We start from the raw sequence: 25,191 nt of genomic DNA on the forward strand, positions 1-25,191 counted from the left end.
AACTAGACATACAATGCAAGGTAACCAAAGAAAATGGGGGTCATTTACTAAGGGCCCGATTCGCGTTTTCCCGACGTGTTACCCGAATATTTCCGATTTGCGCCGATTTTCCCTGAATTGCCCCGGGATTTTGGCGCACGCAATCGGATTGTGGCGCATCGGCGCTGGCATGCACGCGACGGAAATCGGGGGGCGAACGAAAACCCTTATTATTCGGAAAAACCGCCGCATTTAAGAACGGAAAATGTGTCGCTTGGGAAGCGCTTACCTTCACCTGGTCCAGCTCGGTGCATTCCGGTGCATTCAGATGATTTTCAGCGCAGCGCCACCTGGTGGACGGCGGAGGAACTACCTTCATAAATCCCGTCCGGACCCGAATCCTGTGCAGAGAACATCCGGGGGTGTGGCCGTACGATAACCCGGCGGATTCGGAAAAAAACGGCCACATTTAAAAAAAAAAAGTGTTGCGGAGCTTGCACTTACCTTTACTAGGAATAGGCTGGTGAACTTGAGTGCATTCCGGGGAACTTCAGCGCAGGAACTGCCTTAATGAATCCCGGCCGGACCCGAATCCACCGCAGAGAACGCGCCGGGTAAGTAAATCTGCCCCAATGTGTAAAATAATAACCAGAATGGGGTTAAGGTATGTGTGAGGAGTGCTTTGTATCTTTTATAGTGGCCACTAAAGGTGACACAGGGTATTACATGCAATCCATATAAATACATAAGAACCAAGCAAGACATGGTCGTGTTGAGTCCTCCAGGCCACATTCTGGTCATTTAGGAGGCTCCTGGTTAATAAAGAGAAGTCTCAAACAGGAGAAATGATATCTGTAGGAGTCTGATGGAGTATGCAATAATTAGAAGCAATATAGCAGTAATATCCCCTGGGGTGCTGGATATAGCTCTTGATAGATCAAAACAATGACAGATTTTTCAAAATTATGCAGGCATGGGGGAAGGTGTGTACACCTACTCCACCGGCCTCCTCTGTGCCCCTCTGCATACACTCCACATCCCCTCCACACCCCCATGGCGTAGATGTAGCGTAGTTGCCAGAAAACTGGTGCAGAAGCTGGGATGAATTGCCCCAATACAACGTATATTCACACATATCACATATACGCACACATTTAAAACATATACAGCATGTGCACATCACATATACACACATACACACAAAGCCATATACATAGAGTATATAAAAGCACTCGCACAGTAATTATACACCATATACACACATAAAACACTCGTACACCACATACACACATTCAGCATATATACACATCACATATATACACACATACATACAGAATTTACACACTATACACCATGTACACACATTCAGCATATATACACATCACATATACACACATACATACAGAATATACACACTATACACCATATACACACATTCAGCATAAATACACATCACATATACACACACACATACAGAATATACACACTATACAACATATACACACATTCAGCATATATACACATCGCTTATACACACATACAGGATATACATACAGACATATAGCATATACACATCACATATAAACACACTATACACCATGTACACACATTCAGCAAATATAAACACATACATACTGCATATACACGTCCGTACATTTATGTATGTATATAAATATTCACTGTCAGGAAGTCAGGGGCCCACATGGGAGAAGTAGATGACAGGAAGTAGAGATGAGAGATTCCTAGACCTATCGCCCTGCTGTCCCCTCCCCCACCCGGGGGGATTTCTTATCTGAGCTGCTGCCTATACTGTAGAAGATGTGCAATATATATATATATGTTACGCTGTGCAATTTGCATCGTATGATATGTATATAAAGGTGCACATCCTCCGTTCTTTAGTGTGGAAGGTTGGGTGCCGGGGCCCCCTGACTCTTTGGGCCTTATAGCAACCGCTATGGCTGATACCCCTGTAGTTACACCCTGCAATATCCTCTATATGCATAGCATATAGCGGTACAGCATATCGGTTGGAGTTCCATTACAATGCTTTGACCCTTTAACATGTGGAAGTCTCCTGCATTGAATGGGCACCATGTAAATTTGGAGAATGTGTAATCACTGGTGGCATCACCCTGTAATCACAGTGGATTGGGGAGGTGTCCATCAGCCAGACATGTAGTGGTGCAAGGGTGAAGCCTTATAGAAGAGTATAGAAATATATTTCAATGATTTGGGGATATTCACAGAAATCATATACCTCGGGTCCCCACACCTCATTGAAATTTTTGAAACATTTATAATGGTTTTATGAAATGATTAATTTCCCACATTCCAGTAATTCAGGATTGATTCATTTCATTGATTGAGTTCTTTATCTATCTGTATATAAAGACTTTATTTTCCTGAGCTGATACAAAATATTCTGTAATTTAGGTTTTGTCCAGTCACCACTAGGGGGAGCTAAATACATCTGCATGCATACAGAGCCCCCTACTGGTATTGTACACAGCTTCTATGACATAATCAAGTCAAGCAGGAGTCTCAGTTCAGAACCGAGCCCCGTAACTTGTTAAGGGGGCTTAGCTGGCCACTGTGTGGTATTATATTTTATTATTTGCAGGTGCTGTGTATTGCTGCTTCTGTACCGTGTATATATATATGAGTACAAGCACAGATGGGCAGATAGCTTTAAATTGGGGGCTCAGTTACGAGCTTGGATAATTGTATGGGGCTGCCTTATGTGCCCCTATGAGATGGAGTCTAAGGGCGGCTGTCACCGGCTGCAGCATCTGGCTTGGTCTGTGCAACTTCAGATGTATTCGATAAGAAAATTGTATCTGTAAGTTATTCTAACAAAAAGTTACAAGTCCAAGCCAACGGGAAACCCCAAACCCGCTCAGTAAATATTCCTCAGCCGTCTGGACCCAGGATGGATATGCACATGTCTCCGCTCCGCACATAATACTGATATTGGTTCCAGTCTTGATGCTTTATAAAATTGCTGCCACCATAAAGTGTAAATTCAGTGTGTCCTGATTGACAGAAAGATTATCTAATAAACCTTCACCGCAAACCAATTAATCACAGAGAATACAACACGGAGCTGAGGAACACGAAAAGCAAATGAGATGGGTGTAATACAGTGTGTTTATATGACCTCAGGGTCCAGAATACAAGATGATACAAGGTTTGTGTATAGAGGTATACAGCTGTATCCATGTCCTCACTACTATAATACTGCCCCCTGTGTACAGGAATATAACTACTATAATACTGCCCCCTATGTACAAGAATATAACTACTATAATACTGCCCCCTATGTACAGGAATATAACTACTATAATACTGCCCCCTATGTACAAGAATATAACTACTATAATACTGCCCCCTATGTACAGGAATATAACTACTATAATACTGCCCCCTATGTACAAGCATATAGTAACTACTATAATACTGCCCCCTATGTACAAGAATATAACTACTATAATACTGCCCTCTATGTACAGGAATATAACTACTATAATACTGCCCCCTATGTACAAGAATATAACTACTATAATACTGCCCCCTATGTACAAGAATATAACTACTATAATACTGCCCCCTATGTACAAGAATATAACTACTATAATACTGCCCCCTATGTACAAGAATATAACTACTATAATACTGCCCCCTATGTACAGGAATATAACTACTATAATACTGCCCCCTATATACAGGAATATAACTACTATAATACTGCCCCCTATGTACAAGAATATAACTACTATAATACTGCCCCCTATGTACAAGAATATAACTACTATAATACTGCCCCCTATGTACAAGAATATAACTACTATAATACTGCCCCCTATGTACAAGAATATAACTACTATAATACTGCCTCCTATGTACAAGAATATAACTACTATAATACTGTCCCCTATGTACAGGAATATAACTACTATAATACTGCCCCCTATGTACAAGAATATAACTACTATAATACTGCCCCCTATGTACAAGAATATAACTACTATAATACTGCCCCCTATGTACAAGAATATAACTACTATAATACTGCCCCCTATGTACAAGAATATAACTACTATAATACTGCCCCCTATGTACAGGAATATAACTACTATAATGCTGCCCCCTATGTACAGGAATATAACTACTATAATACTGCCCCCTATGTACAAGAATATAACTACTATAATACTGCCCCCTATGTACAGGAATATAACTACTATAATACTGCCCCCTATGTACAAGAATATAGTTACTATAATACTGCCCCCTATGTACAAGAATATAACAACTATAATACTGCCCCCTATGTACAAGAATATAACTACTATAATACTGCCCCCCATGTACAAGAATATAACTACTATAATACTGCCCCCTATGTACAGGAATATAACTACTATAATACTGCCCCCTATGTATGGGAATATAACTACTATAATACTGCCCCCTATGTACAGGAATATAACTACTATAATACTGCCCCCTATGTACAGGAATATAACTACTATAATACTGCCCCCTATGTACAGGAATATAACTACTATAATACTGTCCCCTATGTACAGGAATATAACTACTATAATACTGCCCCCTATGTACAGGAATATAACTACTATAATACTGCCCCCTATGTACAGGAATATAACTACTATAATACTGTCCCCTATGTACAGGAATATAACTACTATAATGCTGCCCCCTATGTACAGGAATATAACTACTATAATACTGCCCCCTATGTACAGGAATATAACTACTATAATACTGCCCCTATGTACAAGAATATAACTACTATAATACTGCCCCCTATGTACAGGAATATAACTACTATAATGCTGCCCCCTATGTACAGGAATATAACTACTATAATACTGCCCCCTATGTACAAGAATATAACTACTATAATACTGCCCCCTATGTACAGGAATATAACTACTATAATACTGCCCCCTATGTACAAGAATATAGTTACTATAATACTGCCCCCTATGTACAAGAATATAACAACTATAATACTGCCCCCTATGTACAAGAATATAACTACTATAATACTGCCCCCCATGTACAAGAATATAACTACTATAATACTGCCCCCTATGTACAGGAATATAACTACTATAATACTGCCCCCTATGTACAAGAATATAACTACTATAATACTGCCCCCTATGTACAAGAATATAACTACTATAATACTGCCCCCTATGTACAAGAATATAACTACTATAATACTGTCCCCTATGTACAAGAATATAACTACTATAATACTGGCCCCTATGTACAAGAATATAACTACTATAATACTGCCCCCTATGTACAGGAATATAACTACTATAATACTGCCCCCTATGTACAGGAATATAACTACTATAATACTGCCCCCTATGTACAAGAATATAACTACTATAATACTGCCCCCTATGTACAGGAATATAACTACTATAATACTGCCCCTTATTTAGATTTGCTCTGTGTATAAGAGATCCTTTATTATCTCCGCATTGCCCTTCAGGTAGGGAGCTGTGGTCTGTTCTATGACGTGGCATATCTGATGGGGTAAGGTGGGTGACTCTGCCAAGGCAGCAGCCTGCGCACATCTGCTAAGCAGCGTGATGTACCTACCTGACCATCGCCAGTAGAATGATTAATGAAGAGATGTCACTGTGATAACGCCGCGCGGTTCGGAGCCAGGTACTGGGGAGTGACAGCAGTGACTGCCCCCCGTCCTCCGGCAGCACCGGGGGCTGCGTACACCTTGTGCGGTATTAATAGCAGCGCAGATGTTGACAGCAAATACCGTCCCTTAATTACCATACAAAGTGCTGGACGTGAGTGAAGCCTCTGAAGGAAGTGCACTCAAGCAGCTCGGCAGATTAGCGCTAATGAACACGATTGCTCCGCGCCTATTTAGTGCTCATTAAAACGTAAGAACCTTTTACTTCTACAGGCACATAATAAATAATACCGCGCTCATAGGAGGGGACTCTCCCAGCCGAGGTGTGGGACCATATATATATGTATAGACTGGGGAATGGTCGCTTTTCAACATGATGATTACATCCATCCAGTGGCCTCCTGAGAGTGCGGTAGTGGACACCACGAGAGGACCTGGCAGCAGCCCTTACACCACCGCACTACCCGCCCCTCGGGGACAGGATGATAGATCTTTTCTACAATGTCCTCTTTCATTTTAAAAGTCTCCCATTTACCGAGCTGAGAAAAAAAAACTTCCGTATTCACATGCAAAGGAGTTGAGAAGAGTCATTTATTACCTACAAGGAGTCACTTTTCGAGGCTGGAGTTGAAGCGTCACTTTCGATGATCTTGGGCTCCATAAAAGTAAGAATTATACAGTCATGGCCATAAGTTTTGAGAATGACACAAATCTTCTATTGTCACATGATCTGTGTCCCTCTGGTTTGTCAGATGTTTTATCACATACAGAGATACATGTGCAATCATATTATGAGGAGCAAAAGAGTCAGTATCTTCAGGACCTCTCCTTCTTCTCCAGGACCTCTGCAATTCTCCCTGGCAGCTCTCACTCACCTTCTGGACCAAATCCTGACTGATCGCCGTCCATTCCTGCACAATCACTGCTGCATCTTGTCACAAATTGTTGGTTTTTGTTTGTCCACCCGTCTCTTGATGATTGACACAAAGGGGGTCATTTACTAAGGGCCCGATTCGCATTTTCCCGACGTGTTACTCGAATATTTCCGATTTGCACCGATTTTCCCTGAATTGCCCCGGGTTTTTGGTGCACACGATTGGATTGTGGCGCATCGGCGCCGGCATGCACGCGTCGGAAATCAGGGGGCGTGGCCGAACGCAAACCCGACGGATTCGGAGAAACCGCCGCATTTAAAAAAAAAATAAAGTGTCGCTAGGCACACACTTACCTTCACCCAGCAATGGATCGTGAACTCCGGCGGACCTCGGCAGACTTCAGCGCAGCAGTGACACCTGGTGGACGTTGGAGGAACTGCCTCAGTGAATTGCCGGAAGACCCGAATCCACCGCAGAGAACGCGCTGCTGGATCGCGAATGGGCCGGGTAAGTAAATCTGCCCCAAAATCTCTATGTTTTGCTCCCTGAGCCATTTAGTTCTCCCCTTTGCTTTATGGCAGGTGCTCCATCATGCTGGAGAAGGCATTGCTCATCACCATCTGCTCCTGGAGGGTTGGGAGAAGTGGCTCCTCGAGGACATTCTGGTCCCATTCTTTATCCATGGATGTGTCTTTAGGCAAGACTGTGAGAGAGCCGATTGGCTGAGAAGCCGCCCCACACATGGATGGTTGCAGGAGGCTTTACAGGTGCAGGAGACAGGACTGGGGGCATCGCTTCTCCCAACAATCGGAAAGGGGATTCATCAGAGACAAGCTGAAACACTTGTAAGAGACGGTAAAATTTAACATTTGTATCATTCTCAAAACTTTTGGCCATGACTGTAGTTCTGGTGTCATTGTAAAGATAAAAATCTCATATTTTAACATTTTTCGTATATAGCTGTGTGAGGTGTCATTTTTTGCTGATGTTTTCATTTTGGGGAGTGTACGACCTTTTGATTACCTTCTATTCAAATTTTTATTGGTTGGGAATCTGTGAAAAAGTGGCGACCCTGACAGCTGTGTTTTTTTTCCCCATTACTGGTTTCCCTATCAGTAATAACTATTTTTATATTTTGAAAGATCAAATCTTTTGGGACAGGACAATAACTAACACTTTTATGATTAAGTGCGTTTATTTTTTTTGGGTGGGTAATTTAAACTTTTATTTTTTTATTTTTTTTTATTTCTAGACCCCCTAGGGTACTTGAACCCTAGGGGGTCTGATTGCTTATACAATATATTGTAGTACTACTGTTGAACCCACATATACATCCTTAAAGGAACACTCCAGTCATAGATGATTCATTGAATTATACCTTGTAAAGGGTCAGAAGGGAGGAGCAGGACTCCATGTTCTAGGAATACAATGAGAAGGAGTCCTGCTCCTCCCTTTAGGCCCTGCACCATGCATTATATTCAATGAATTAGCTTTAACTGGAGTGTTCCTTTAACAGAGATGTGTCATACAGATATGTCCCATGTCACTGCCTGTGTCATGTTCAAAATAAAAACCATCATGATTGTAGTTCTGTGTGTTATAAATCCATAGATCTGGGGTTCTAAAACATATAGATCTCCATTTATTAAGATGATATTCTAATCTTTACAATGACACCAAAAACAAGTTTCTAGTTTGAGTAGAGCCGAAGATAGAGATTCCCCTATGCAGCTTCTAAACTTGACTCACTTCTGGCTAAAAGTGACTCTTCTCTTCTCATTGTCACATGACTTTGGAGATTTTTTTTAAATAGATAATTGGTAGATTTTTAACATAAAATTGGGAATTCTCGAAAGGACATTTCATCCCCTACCTGAGGGGCTGCTCGTTTAATGGGGTAAAATCTGGTGACAGGGTCCCTTAGAGGCAGGTAAAAGCGATCACAATAAATTTACTTAGTCACAGTTTGAAGGCTCCAACCAGTAAAAAGATAGGAGTTAAAAAACTAAATACAAAATATAACACTTCTGCCTTCTAATTTCTGCAGTTGTTGGGGTCTCAGAATCCAGACCTATAGATGGCAGTAAAGAAACTGTTCTCTTTCAACTAGAGGAGAGTCGTTTTCCATACATTTTCCCTGGTTTTAATGCTATTAAGCTCTGAGTGTTCATCAAGTGATTCAGCAGTCTTGTTACTTTCTTTTGTGCTGTGTGCAGAATCTCAGTGATTCTTTGTTTACATGTCTGAGCTCAGCTGAATAGGAGGAGCTGTAGAAGGAGAGTTATGTCATCCTGCTCCATCCACGCCCCTTTTCCTATGTATGCCAGATTCTTTGAAAAGTGGCCAAGCCCTTTAAGCTGCATCTTCACAATGAGAATCTGTATCTTTTAAATGTAGTTTTAGGGGAAATCTAATGTTTGTATCTCTTCTTATGGATGTCCAGAAATCTCTGTAGAAGTCCTTAGTGTATATATATAAATCTGTCTAATGGTGAGTAATGGCCCCCGCTCATCGCTCAGTGCCCGGCGTCTTCAGCCATATTTATATCAAATAAATCCCGAGAATAGAGAAGGAGCTTATAATAACTGTCAGACATAAGGAAATCCTGGAAGAAAAATCTCATTGTATGAGGAATCCGCCGACCGCTGCATCCGAGGAGTCAACATGTGGCTGACAGAAGCCACTGCCCCAACCTTATATGGATGTAGGGAAATTTCTCCCGAAAATAATCACATATTTCTTTCATCAATTTTTTAATTTAGGAAATATTTATAATGATATTATTTTAATTTTAACACAACATAAGATAACACCATCATTACATCACTTCTGACAATAGATGATGTCACAGCTTATCTCCTCCCCCTCCTGTACAATGTCCTCTATATAGATAATACTGACCCATCATTACATCACTACTGACAATAGATGATGTCACAGCTTATCTCCTCCCCCTCCCTGTACAATGACATCTATATAGATAACACTGACCCATCATTACATCACTACTGACAATAGATGATGTCACAGCTTATCTCCTCCCCCTCCCTGTACAATGACCTCTATATAGATAACACGGACCCATCATTACATCACTACTGACAATAGATGATGTCACAGCTTATCTCCTCCCCCTCCTGTACAATGTCCTCTATATAGATAATACTGACCCATCATTACATCACTACTGACAATAGATGATGTCACAGCTTATCTCCTCCCCCTCCCTGTACAATGACATCTATATAGATAACACTGACCCATCATTACATCACTACTGACAATAGATGATGTCACAGCTTATCTCCTCCCCCTCCCTGTACAATGACCTCTATATAGATAACACTGACCCATCATTACATCACTACTGACAATAGATGATGTCACAGCTTATCTCCTCCCCCTCCCTGTACAATGACCTCTATATAGATAACACTGACCCATCATTACATCACTACTGACAATTGATGATGTCACAGCTTATCTCTTCCCCCTCCCTGTACAATGTCCTCTATATAGATAACACTGACCCATCATTACATCACTACTGACAATAGATGATGTCACAGCTTATCTCCTCCCCCTCCCTGTACAATGACCTCTATATAGATAACACTGACCCATCATTACATCACTACTGACAATATATGATGTCACAGCTTATCTCCTCCCCCTCCCTGTACAATGACCTCTATATAGATAACACTGACCCATCATTACATCACTACTGACAATAGATGATGTCACAGCTTATCTCCTCCCCCTCCTGTATAATGACCTCTATATAGATATCACTGACCCATCATTACATCACTACTGACAATAGATGATGTCACAGCTTATCTCCTCCCCCTCCCTGTACAATGACCTCTATATAGATAACACTCACCCATCATTACATCACTACTGACAATAGATGATGTCACAGCTTATCTCCTCCCCCTCCCTGTACAATGACCTCTATATAGATATCACTGACCCATCTTTACATCACTACTGACAATAGATGATGTCACAGCTTATCTCCTCCCCCTCCCTGTTCAGTAATCTCTATACATATAACACTGACCCATCATTTCATCACTACTGACAATAGATGATGTCACAGCTGATCTCCCCCTTCTCCCTGTACAATGACCTATATATAGATGACACTGACCCATCATTACATCACTACTGACAATAGATGATGTCACAGCTTATCTCCTCCCCCACTCTGTACAATGACCTCTATATAGATAACACTGACCCATCATTACATCACTACTCACAATAGATGATGTCACAGCTTATCTCCTCCCCTCCCTGTATAATGACCTCTATATAGATAACACTGACCCATCATTACATCACTACTGACAATAGATGATGTCACAGCTTATCCACTCCCCCTCCTTGTACAATGACCTCTATATACATAACACTGACCCATCATTACATCACTACTGACAATAGATGGTGTCACAGCTTATCTCCTCCCCCTCCCCGTACAATGACCTCTATATAGAGAACACTGACCCATCATTACATCACTACTGACAATAGATGATGTCACAGCTTATCTCCTCCTCCTCCCTGTACAATGACCTCTATATAGATAACACTGACCCATCATTACATCACTACTGACAATAGATGATGTCACTGCTTATCTCCTCCTCCTCCTCCCTGTACAATGACCTCTATATAGATAACACTGACCCATCATTACATCACTACTGACAATAGATGATGTCACAGCTTATCTCCTCCTCCTCCCTGTACAATGACCTCTATATAGATAACACTGACCCATCATAACATCACTACTGACAAAAGATGATGTCACAGCTGATCTCCCCCTCCTCCCTGTACAATGACCTCTATACAGATAACACTGACCCATCATTACATCACTACTGACAATAGATGATGTCACAGCTTATCTTCTCCACCTCCTTGTACAATGACCTCTGTATAGATAACACTGACCCATCATTACATCACTACTGACAATAGATGATGTCACAGCTTATCTCCTCCCCTCCCTGTACAATGGCCTCTATATAGATAACACTGACCCATCATTACATCACTACTGACAATAGATGATGTCACAGCTTATTTCCTCCCCCTCCCCGTACAATGACCTCTATATAGAGAACACTGACCCATCATTACATCACTACTGACAATAGATGATGTCACAGCTTATCTCCTCCTCCTCCCTGTACAATGACCTCTATATAGATAACACTGACCCATCATTACATCACTACTGACAATAGATGATGTCACAGCTTATCTCCTCCCCCTCCCTGTACAATGTCCTCTATATAGATAACACTGACCCATCATTACATCACTACTGACAATAGATGATGTCACAGCTTATCTCCTCCCCCTCCCTGTACAATGACCTCTATATAGATAACACTGACCCATCATTACATCACTACTGACAATAGATGATGTCACAGCTTATCTCCTCCCCCTCCCTGTACAATGACCTCTATATAGATAACACTGACCCATCATTACATCACTACTGACAATAGATGATGTCACAGCTTATCTCCTCCCCCTCCCTGTACAATGACCTCTATATAGATAACACTGACCCATCATTACATCACTACTGACAATAGATACACAGATTTGTCTCTGTACATGAGATAAATGTGGTTACTGTGTAGGGAGATGTTACTGCAGATAAAACATCTCTAAACATGGCTGCTCCCGAAATGATCCCATTGGCGTTAACTACTTTGTTAAATGTAATTTCGGAGCAGCTTGGGTATACAGGGACCAATAATGCTCCAGCAGATGTTAGCAGTGAGGGAATGTAAGGATTCCAGGGTTTCCTGGGTGCAGTAAAGCTGCTCGGGGACCTTGGATACGGCCGCGGCTGTTATGTTCTGAGAGCAGAGAAGTAATCCGAAATCACTAGTGGGGCCCCGGGGACAGGAACTTTCTACTTACTGGTCAGCAGCACATAAATCCCACAAATTATACTCCGTTTTATGGATTCCTCATTTATTCAGAGAGAGAGATAGAGATTGGGGGGAGTCGGATGCCCCCCTATGGTGCGCACAGACCTTACTATGGGGTTTGGTGGTGAAAAAAAAGGATAAAAAAGTTTTGCAATGTTTGTGAGGAAAAGTTGACCATTGACCAGGATTCCTGATGTAATAAATTATATTGTTCAGCATCATTTTTATCAAAACTAAAATAAAGGGTAAGAGGAAATGTTGTAGATAATGTGGAGATCTATTATCCCTGTACTGTGACATCACTGTGTGTATTATCCTGTAATGTGACATCACTGTGTGTATTATCTCTGTACTGTGACATCACTGTGTGTATTATCCCTGTACTGTGACATCACTGTGTGTATTATCCCTGTAATGTGACATCACTGTGTGTATTATCCCTGTACTGTGACATCACTGTGTGTATTATCCCTGTACTGTGACATCACTGTGTGTATTATCCCTGTAATGTGACATCACTGTGTGTATTATCCCTGTACTGTGACATCGCTGTGTGTATTATCCCTGTACTGTGACATCACTGTGTGTATTATCCCTGTACTGTGACATCACTGTGTGTATTATCCCTGTACTGTGACATTACTGTGTGTATTATCCCTGTACTGTGACATTACTGTGTGTATTATCCCTGTACAGTGACATCACCGTGTGTATTATCTCTGTACTGTGACATCACTGTGTGTATTATCTCTGTACTGTGACATCACTGTGTGTATTATCCCTGTACTGTGACATCACTGTGTGTATTATCCCTGTACTGTGACATCACTGTGTGTATTATCTCTGTACTGTGTATGCTGTCCCATCATCTGTATAGAGGTATATAGCATATAGATACTATGTATACAGGCCGGGCCCCAGCAGCTCGGGGTCTGCATAACGCAGGACGGATCGATGGTCTTTGTTCATCCGAGGCCGGAGCTGGGAGGCAGGAACAGCTGTCAATCATTAATGACCCCTGTAATTGCTGCACATTACAGATGGTTTACCCGCAGTGCAGCCTCCATGTACCACACAGGACACAGGTCCGTCTGGATGTGCCCCTAAGAATGCACAAAGAAAGACGGGAAATGTGTCACAGTATAAAGAACCATTAACCCTTTGTCTTGCTGATCAAAATCCAGGGATAAAAAAGAAGTCTATATAATGGGAATATCCATGATCATATACATCAGTAAGAATATACACACAGTGATGTCACAGTACAGGGATAATACACACAGTGATGTCACAGTACAGGGATAATACACACAGTGATGTCACAGTACAGGGATAATACACACAGTGATGTCACAGTACAGGGATAATACACACAGTGATGTCACAGTACAGGGATAATACACACAGTGATGTCACAGTACAGGGATAATACACACAGTGATGTCACAGTACAGGGATAATACACACAGTGATGTCACAGTACAGAGATAATACACACAGTGATATCACAGTACAGAGATAATACACACAGTGATGTCACAGTACAGGGATAATACACACAGTGATGTCACAGTACAGAGATAATACACAGTGATGTCACAGTACAGGGATAATACACACAGTGATGTCACAGTACAGAGATAATACACACAGTGATGTCAAAATACAGGGATAATGCACACAGTGATGTCACAGTACAGGGATAATACACACAGTGATGCCACAGTACCGTGATAATGCACACAGTGATGTCACAGTACAGGGATAATACACACAGTGATGCCACAGTACAGTGATAATACACACAGTGATGTCAAAATACAGGGATAATACACACAGTGATGTCACAGTACAGGGATAATACACACAGTGATGTCACAGTACAGAGATAATACACACAGTGATGTCACAGTACAGGGATAATACACACAGTGATGTCACAGTACAGAGATAATACACACAGTGATGTCAAAATACAGGGATAATGCACACAGTGATGTCACAGTACAGGGATAATACACACAGTGATGCCACAGTACAGTGATAATACACACAGTGATGTCACAGTACAGGGATAATACACACAGTGATGTCACAGTGCAGGGATAATACACACAGTGATGTCACAGTACAGAGATAATACACACAGTGATGTCAAAGTACAGGGATAATACACAGAGTGATGTCACAGTACAGGAATAATACACACAGTGATGTCACAGTACAGGGATAATACACACAGTGATGTCACAGTACAGGGATAATACACACAGTGATGTCACAGTACAGCGATAATACACACAGTTATGTCACAGTACATGGATAATACACACAGTGATGTCACAGTACAGGGATAATACACACAGTGATGTCACAGTACAGAGATAATACACACAGTGATGTCACAGTACAGGGATAATACACACAGTGATGTCACAGTACAGGGATAATACACACAGTGATGTCACAGTACAGCGATAATACACACAGTGATGTCACAGTACAGCGATAATACACACAGTGATGTCACAGTACAGCGATAATACACACAGTGATGTCACAGTACAGGGATAATACACACAGTGATGTCACAGTACAGGGATAATACACACAGTGATGTCACAGTACAGAGATAATACACACAGTGATGTCACAGTACAGGGATAATACACACAGGGATGTCACAGTACAGGGATAATACACACAGTGATGTCACAGTACAGGGATAATACACACAGTGATGTCACAGTACAGGGAGAATACACACAGTGATGTCACAGTACAGGGGTAATACACACAGTGATGTCACAGTACAGGGATAATACACACAGTGATGTCACAGTACAGGGATAATACACACAGTGATGTCACAGTACAGGGATAATACACACAGTGATGTCACAGTACAGGGATAATACACACAGTGATGTCACAGTACAGGGAGAATACACACAGTGATGTCACAGTACATGGATAATACACACAGTAATGTCACAGTGCAGTACACCACCTCCTTGCATCCTGTACGGGGTATAACACAATGGCCCACATTTACTAATAATGAGGGAGTGTGTACTGCAGTTTTCCTCACTATCCTGCAGGGTGCGCTACATTCATGAATCTGGTGCATTTCCAAAGTTCATGAACTGGGTGCAGCAGTTTCTTTGGTGCACTCAGTTTAAGGGGTTGTGTCCCAATTATGTTGGACTTCCGCTTGCGCCGGGACGCTACTTCCTGTGCACAATATTGTGTTGTGGCGTCCATTGTGCAACGGTAATGTCAAAAGCAAACCAGTGTGGTGTGTATGAAAGATCCTCAAGAAAATTCAAATTGATTCAAATAACAAATACAAAGTTTATTAAAGACACCTTTAAAAACATTGTGCAACGGTGACATAATATTACCAGAAACCTCATAAATGCTTGTGTTGGCAGTTCGTACATGTAGTTATGTGCAGTCGAGGCCAGAATACTGACGCCGACCGAATAGTAAATGGGGCAGATTTACTTTCCCGGTCCAGTCACGATCCCGCGGCGTGTTGTCCGACAAGGATTCGGGTCTGCCGGGATTCGGCACTAAGGTCGTGGGCCCGATATCCTGCATGTGTCGCTGCTGCCCCGAGGTCTGCCGAAGTTCACAATCTTCTTCCCGGTGCATGTAAGTTCTGATCTTGCGACACAATTCTTTTTTAAAATTCCGGGGTTTTTCCTAAACCATCGGGTTGTCCGTTGGCCACGCCCCCCGATTTGTGTCACGTGAAAGCCGTCGCCTGTGCCACAATCCGATTTCGTGCACCAAAATCCCGGGGCAATTTGGTGCAAATCGGAAATATTCGGGAAACCAGAGGAAAATGCGGCGTTTGGACCCTTAGTAAATGGGGCCCAATTGGTTCCTCGTAGTGTTCTCCCGGAATATTCCTCCGGTTCCTCCCCCTTCGGCCCCCATCATTGTGCGCACTGCCCCCTGTGTATAAGGCTGCGCCAGGATCGGGGAGAGGTTCCCGCTTTACGCTGTGACGGCCCTCGTCCTCCATTTCTCATAAATTTCCTGAAGCAGCTTTCTGTGTTCTCCTTTTATTGGGAATAAATCAGCGGTGACAGGAAGTTTTATGCCTAAATCCGTTTACTGTCCTTGTTGGGAGTCTTTAAATTAATATTTATAAGCTGAGAGTGGACTGAAGGGATGCGGCTGTAAAATATCTAAATACTTCATTTCGGCTTGAACTGCATTTTCCGTCCTGACCAGTGACACACTTTAATTACCGGTGACCCCGGCTTATATTGTCTCTGCGCCCGTCCTGCTCGCAAATCACCTGCGCCAATGATAATGTGGGTGATAAGGGAAGGTTGTTGTATGTGATATATAGACGCAGGGACAAGGAAACACACGGGAAACAACTCGACTCCAGAGACAACAAAACCACAAGAAGGGTGACATATCTCCAGGAAAATCACCCAAAATGGGTCCATAGATCTCACCAACATGTATAGAAGTTTATATAGTGCTAATATGGGGCAGTATTATAGTAGTTATATTCTTGTACATAGGGGGCAGTATTATAGTAGTTATATTCCTGTACATAGGGGGCAGTATTATAGTAGTTATATTCTTGTACATAGGGGGCAGTATTATAGTAGTTATATTCCTGTACATAGGGGGGAGTATTATAGTAGTTATATTCTTGTACATAGGGGGCAGTATTATAGTAGTTATATTCTTGTACATAGGGGGCAGTATTATAGTAGTTATATTCTTGTACATAGGGGGCAGTATTATAGTAGTTATATTCTTGTATATAGGGGGCAGTATTATAGTAGTTATATTCTTGTACATAGGGGGCAGTATTATAGTAGTTATATTCTTGTACATAGGGAGCAGTATTATAGTAGTTATATTCCTGTACATAGAGGGCAGTATTATAGTAGTTATATTCTTGTACATAGGGGCAGTATTATAGTAGTTATATTCCTGTACATAGGGGGCAGTATTATAGTAGTTATATTCTTGTACATAGGGGGCAGTATTATAGTAGTTATATTCTTGTACATAGAGTCATTATTATAGTAGTTATATTCCTGTACATAGGGGACAGTATTATAGTAGTTATATTCCTGTACATAGGGGGCAGTATTATAGTAGTTATATTCTTGTACATAGGGAGCAGTATTATAGTAGTTATATTCTTGTACATAGGGGCAGTATCATAGTAGTTATATTCTGTATATATGGGACATTGTTATAGCAGATATATATTTGTACATAGTAGCTGTGAAGTGAATATAAAAATTTTTCAACCATGAGCTGGGATTTTATAGACATAAAGGAATGATAATAAGCAATGTGCATCTTTTAGACAGTCTTTAATATGTAAATTCAGATTATTATACCAATGATATTAGCAGCAGTTACTCATTAATGGCGCACTGCTCGGTATGGCACTATTATATAGATGGCGGTATTATGTAGGTTGTGTATGAAGCTGTTTTGCATTTTATGCTTGTATTGTTTAGGCACATTATTGCACTATTATTTATATTACATGAAGCCTAGAGACTGCTGTGATCCAGTTACTTGTCAGCTGTGAGGATATAATCATATAGACAATATACATCTAGCACCACCACTACTCAGTATTAAAAACCTCCTATCAGAGATGCCATATATCTCTAAGGATCGGAGCAGAAGTCGTCTATTTACCCGGATGTCCGCTCTGTGGTCTTATGATTATGTTTTTCAATATAAGTCTCATTTTTACTATTCTCTTATTTTTATTATCTGCTATAAAAGATGCAGAATTTTATAACTTCCTCCGAAGACTCAGCTTCCAGCGGAGGAGTGGGGGGGGGGGGCGGATTGGAGCCTCTTGTCGGGTTTTCGGCCGCGCGATCCCTATCTGATTCGTTCCCATTCGGCCTCATTACGGCTCAACAAATCTAATCAAATAGTTAACTTTTGTAAGTGGCAATTAGTTACAATTTTCTAACGAGTAATCACAGCTTTCTCTCTACATTAATTTAAAATTACAGTTTTCAAAACCATTAGCGGAAAAGAAAATCAAACTAACCGCACGTCTTTTGTAAATTACTCTAATTATTTGGTCTTTGACAAGATGGGCTCTAAATTAGGCAACCTTTGTGCTTCGAGAGTCTTGGAGTGTCGTCAGGACAATAAATCAGCACCGACCGCGGCTGGTGGGGCGAGGGGACGATAAAGCGGGAAAAACAGAATTATTTTCGATGGTGAAAATAGAATTTTACTTAAAGGGGTTTTCAGGGAATTCCGAAAAAAGGCATAGGAATTCGGAACGAAAATGAAGCAGACTTTTTGTGATCTGACTCCCGTTTCCAGCATCACTGCCGCCATTGCTTCTTTGGGGTCTTCTTTAGCCAAGCAGTTGCCTCAGTGGGTTCCAATTGGTCGCAGCAGGTCCAGTGCAACCAATGACAATGGCGATGAAGGAACTAGGATCCAGGATGCCCCTGCTGCCGCGATTCATGAAGATCGTGTGCCCGAGTTCCTGCATCCATTGCTTCCCCGCCGAGGTCCACCAGTGTTCACCTTCTTCTTCCCAGTGCGTGTAAGTGAGTGTCTTGCGACAGAATTCTAAATGTTAAATCTTGTGCGTTGTCCAAATTCGTCGGATTGTCTGGCGGCCTGCTCCCCCCCCCCCGATTTCTGTCGCGTGCAAGCCGGCGCTGATGCGCCTAAATCCGATTGCGTGCGACACAATCCCTGGCAAAATGGAAATCGTCGGGAAATCCGACGAAAATGTGCTCCACGACCCTTAGTAAATGTGACCCAGTGAGTTGGAGTAAGATAATTACATTTTCTTTTTTCATCGTGTCCCTGCCCCCAAGGGAAGACCCCTCTAAGTTTTATACCATTTCTGTTTATGATTTACCATCATATTTCACAATTTTTTACACTTTTTTTTTAATCAATGCTAAAAGGCATAGACCTTCAGAAAATGGATGCAACGGCTGTGAATGGGTTAAATGTGGGGTAAAAGATGTGTCAATGCAGGGGGTATCAGGACCAGAATATATCTTGATAAATAACATCCACCTCATTTTATTAAAGTTTTTTTTCAGGTTATGTTTCTTATGTTCACCTACTATCATTATTTTTATAAACTGGCAGAGAGGATTTATAAGGTTAAAAAATCCACACTTCTCTCTCCCGAGCTTCCCTCAGTTCCAGCTTAGACACTGTGACCCCTAACTTGTTCGACTTGGTAGAGTTTTATAAAAATGGCCTATAAAAAAGCCCAGCATTTGTTTTCCCCAAATCAACCAATCCTAGCAGCGCTTAGTGTGTTCAGCAGCAGAATATCAGATGTAAACTGCGCTGTGATTGGTTGCTATGGGCTACAAGTGTTTTGAGGCCTAGTAGACAACTATAAGACAATTCTCTGTGATTGCTTCTGTATTATATGATATATAGAGGGTCTCAGATTGTCAGGGGGTCTCTGATCTGGCACTTAAAGGGATGTCCATAGCTTGGATGCTCTAATATGCACATAAATCTTAAAGGGGTAGTCTTGTATTTGAATATTGATCACCTACATGTAATAACCCCCATGATTGGCTGTTTTAGGTTGATAGGGCACTCTACAGGGGACCGCTTTTGTGTTACGGGACGGAGACATCATGTCCAATTGGTCACATGACCTGTTTACCACTCTTATTCAAGTGAATGGGGCTCGCCAAAATACCATGTATGGCCACTATAAAACGGTGGCAGCATCTTATGTAATTATGTAATGTAATGTCATCAGTAATTATCTGTGGGGATTGACGGCTATGGGCTTCAGTCTAGTCACCTGTTTACCACCTCTGTTTGCTGTTAGTGAATGGAAACATTCTTCTTTAAATGTTCTAAAGGCTGAAAACATGTGCTGGTCTATTAGCGTTCACACAACTGATACACTGTAACGAAACCTGCAGTTCTAAGCCATAAATTAAGTGGAATAATCTTTTATTTTGTAATGATTCCTAAAAAATAACCCAAAAATGAAATAATTATAACTAATTGTATGTTCTGAAGGAGCTGCGGCTGCTGCGGTCACATCATGTCCAGGCTCAGCTCCCACGTATCTCTATTATCCTCCTATTGCATTTGGAGGACGTTAACGAAGGGCAATAATAAAGCCAGGCTGTAAATTAAGCAGGACGTGTTAAGGGTTAATTGTGCCCCCCCCCCCATCCTGTCCCTCATGCATCAATTTTACACTCTTCTTCGCTCCAATAACAGGTTCATCCTCCACTAGCACCTATGGGTGATCTACATCAACCTTGGCCAGTGACACCTTGTGTTCATGTATGGACGATGTACACAGCACTCGTCACAGTTCACACTTACGATGGAATAGAAGGTGTCACAAATATCTATTACATATGAGAAGGGCACCAGATATCGCCCTCATATACAGACAATGCGGCAGCTTGGTATGTGCCGCATCTATTGTAGCCTGCTGCTTATGTTGGTTTAGGACAGTAAAAGGGTTAACTGTTTATGTCATTCGTGGCAGCAAGAGGGTTATTAATGACCTCCCTGGTGGTCTAGAGTATTAGATGAGTGAACCGGCAACATCCTTGGTGAGTTCTGTGACAAATTTAGTAAAAAGCTGAGGTACGAGGAATAATAATAACAACATCCCTGGTGGTCTCCAGCAGTCAAGGGATTGATAGTATTAGCCCTTGTGGGCTAGAGAATCTAGGAGATATGTAGAAACATCACTGGGAGACGACTTTAGCTCTTACTTGTGCATTGAACTGTTCCACAGCCTCTTCTCGCCGCTCTGAGTAAGAGCTGTAGTAGGTTTTTTTGTTAAATACTATAGCATTCACTCAGGGCATAGAGGAGGGTGAGTGAAGCAGCTCTATGAAGACACAGCAGTGTGAGGACATTCCCTTTAGCGGATTTGAGCTGTTACCAAGAATGTACACAAAGGTATGAGTATAGATCTCTCCCAGGACAGGGGTGCACCATCCATTAGACAAGTTGAGTTTCTTGCCTCAGGCATCACCACCTGCAGCAAGATGGGGGGCAGATTCAGTAGCGCAGTCACCTGCTACAAAGCAGGACTTGACACCTAAAAATAGAGTCTTTTTACAGCCGACATCAGCGTTGGTGTTACACAGCATTGAGAAACCACTTTTTAAAAAAATAACCTGACATATTAATTCTGGATGGGGCAGAGGGGGGCGCTCTTCTAAAGCCTCAGAACCTCCAGTGGCGTTCTTTAGAGGAACATGTAAAAGACGTAGAGCCACCTGGACTGGAAAACAGCTCAGTTAAGTCAGAATATTCCTTTCAGTGCCAAAAATTCACCTCTGTGGATGGGATCGGCACGAGCTTCCGATCCAGGCGACGTGTATGTTCACCATATTCAGGGGTCTAAATCACAATCATGTATTATACTCCCTTCCTCTCGTTTTGCATCATGTCCTTACGGAAAACAACTTTCCAGAAGGGCAGCATGGTGGCTCAGCGGTTAGCACTACAGCCTTGCAGTGCTGTGGTCCTGGGTTCAAGTCCCATCTAGGTCAACATTTGCAAAGAGTTTGTATGTTCTCTCCATGAGTTTCCGCCGGGTCCTCTGGTTTCCTCCCACACTCCAAAAACATACTGGTAGGTTGATTAGATTGTGAACCCCACAGGGACAGGGACTGATTTGGGAAACTCTGTGCAGCGCTGTGTAATATGTGTGCGCTATATAAGTAAAAGAATTATTATTATTATTATTATTATTATGGTGCACAATGCGAACCAATGACACAACAGGGGGAAACATTGTATCTCCTGATTTCTCCTCGGTCTCTTAAAGGGACCAGAACAGCGTGTACCTTTATGTGAAGAAATGGAAATATACATAAATACTATGAATGTGTGATGTAGACCTATGGGACCAGGGGGAGGGGACAAGGAGACAAACCGTGCGAAATTGTACAATGAGATGGAAACTAATAAAGAGGAGATGACAAGGAGGCCCCTCCAGCATGTAAAAATCTTAATTGGTCGCATGCTATGTATTCCCACGTGGTGACACGGACACAGTCTATTGGTCCGCCCCGAGGCTGGCGCTGTCATCACCAATGGTTCTGCCTATACAGGGAAGCAGATACACGTCAGGGCTCCCGATCCCGTATCATTAACAGTTTCCGAAACCAGCGGTGGCCAGTGGGGCGAGCAGGGCGTGCATAACTAATGGCCTGTAATACGTCTTGGTCGAAATTTTGACCCAGATGAGAGGAGAAGATAAATCTCTCGCACCTTCTGTTTTACATGGGGCTAAAAGGTGCGCGGAGCAATTTGGCTTCCGTACATACATTATTCTTACACAAGGTTTGGACCCGGGATTCGTTTCGCTCTGCCCCGGGGCTGTCACTGATTAGATGAAGCATCGAGACTCTCACCAATGTAAGAGGAAGACGCTGTCCTAGATTTACCAGATTACTTGAGATGCGAATAAAAAAAATTCTCTATATGTTTATGAAAATAATAATAATTCCTTTATTTATATAGCGCACACAGATTCCGCAGGGCTGCACAGAACTTGCCAAATTGGTCCCTGTCCCCAATGGGGCTCACAATCTAAACAACCTACCAGTATGTTTTGGAGTGTGGGAGGAAACCGGAGGACCTGGAGGAAACCCACGCAAACACGGAGAGAACATACAAACTCTTTGCAGATGTCGACCTGGGTTAGCACTTCAGCAAGGCAGAAGTGCTAACCACTGAGCCACCGTGCTGCCCTACCACAACATAAGTGTAAAGTTCTATGTAAAGAAAATCCTCGAAATGTCAAAAATTTGGGTTAATCTGTAGAATTCCAAACGCGAGACTCTACCCCGTGTGCATTCATTTTTCTCATTTACTTTATGGGACAAATAAAACAATAACATGGCTGAAAAAATATTGAGACAAGTTATTAGCTGTGGCCTATTACCACCATTCCGTTGATGAAAAAATGCCGCCATATTGTGACAAATTATTAGCTCAAGTTTGTGGTTGAGAAAAAATACTGCCAAATTGTGCTTAAATATTACCACAATACTGTGGCTGATAAAATTCAGCTGCATTAGCACGATTCTGCGGCAGAAAAAATACCGCCATATTGTACTAAAATATTTCCATGATTCAGTGGATGAAAAAATACTGCCATACTCTGGCAAAATATTGACTCAATACTATGGCTGCAAAAATACCACTACATATCGTCGACGAAATATTAGCACGATTCCATGGCAGAAAAAAATACCGCCATATTGTGATTAAATGTTACCACAATACTGTGGCTGATAAAGTACCGCTAGATTGTGACAAAACATTAGCACGATTCAGTGGGTGAAAAACTACCGCCATGTTCTGACAATGTATTGACACAATCCTGCGGCTGAAAAAAATGCCGCCATACTATGACAAAACTATAACACCAGGATATATGTATGAAATACTAAAAAATGACTGTGTAATAGCACCTGGGGTGTAGCTTTAAGAGGTCTGGAGAAAAAGATAAGTAAATACAGTGGCTGAATATTACCGCCATACAAGGATTACATAATATCATTACATCATGACTGATACATTGTCTGGATAATATTGCAACATAGTAAATAAATAACACCACAATACCATGTCTAATACAGTGTCTGCATGATGTAGTGAGTAAATAATACCAACATATTACCAAGTCATACCGCATTACCATGATGGATAATACCACCATACAGTGACTCAATAAAACCACACTACAATGACTATATGGAGTGACTGGATTATTATGCTGTTTAATGACTTGGGTGGCAGTATAATGTCACCATATAGTGACTAAATAATACTTCCATATGGTTGCTGCAGAGACATATTCATTCCCCCGTACTATAACCATACAATTACTTTTTACTAGGTTTCAATAATAAGATCAGATCTTGAAATAATGCAGTAACTGAATTATATTGCCAAACCATTAATAAATAATACAACCATACAGTGTCTGAATAATATTACCATATAGTGAATGTTTACTGCTGCCATAACATGACAGTGATGGCATAATACCGCCATACACTGATCACGTTATACCGCCTTATCATGACTAAATAGTGTGGTTAATATTATCATACGACGACTAAGTGACGCACCGCATCACGACGAAATGGAGTTTCTTGATAATATCGCCACACATTGACTAAATAATACCGCTGTTCCATGACTAAATGCTACTGCCACATACACCTACTGAATAATACTTCCATACAGAGACTATCCAATATATGGAGTGAATGAATACGACTGCCATACATTACAGGAATAATACCGCCATTCTATGACTAAATACTAGTGCCACAAACACCTACGGAATAATACCTCCATACAGAGACTATCCAATATATGGAGTGAATGAATACTACTGCCATACATTACAGGAATAATACCACCATTCCATGACTAAATGCTACTGCCACATACACCTACTGAATAATACCTCCATACAGAGACTATCCAATATATGGAGTGAATGAATACTACTGCCATACATTACAAGAATAATACCGCCATTCCATGACTAAATGCTACTGCCACATACACCTACTGAATAATACCTCCATACAGAGACTATCCAATATATGGAGTGAATTAATACTACTGCCATACATTA

Source organism: Engystomops pustulosus, chromosome 3, assembly GCF_040894005.1.
Source record: "Engystomops pustulosus chromosome 3, aEngPut4.maternal, whole genome shotgun sequence".
Lineage (NCBI taxonomy): Eukaryota > Metazoa > Chordata > Amphibia > Anura > Leptodactylidae > Engystomops > Engystomops pustulosus.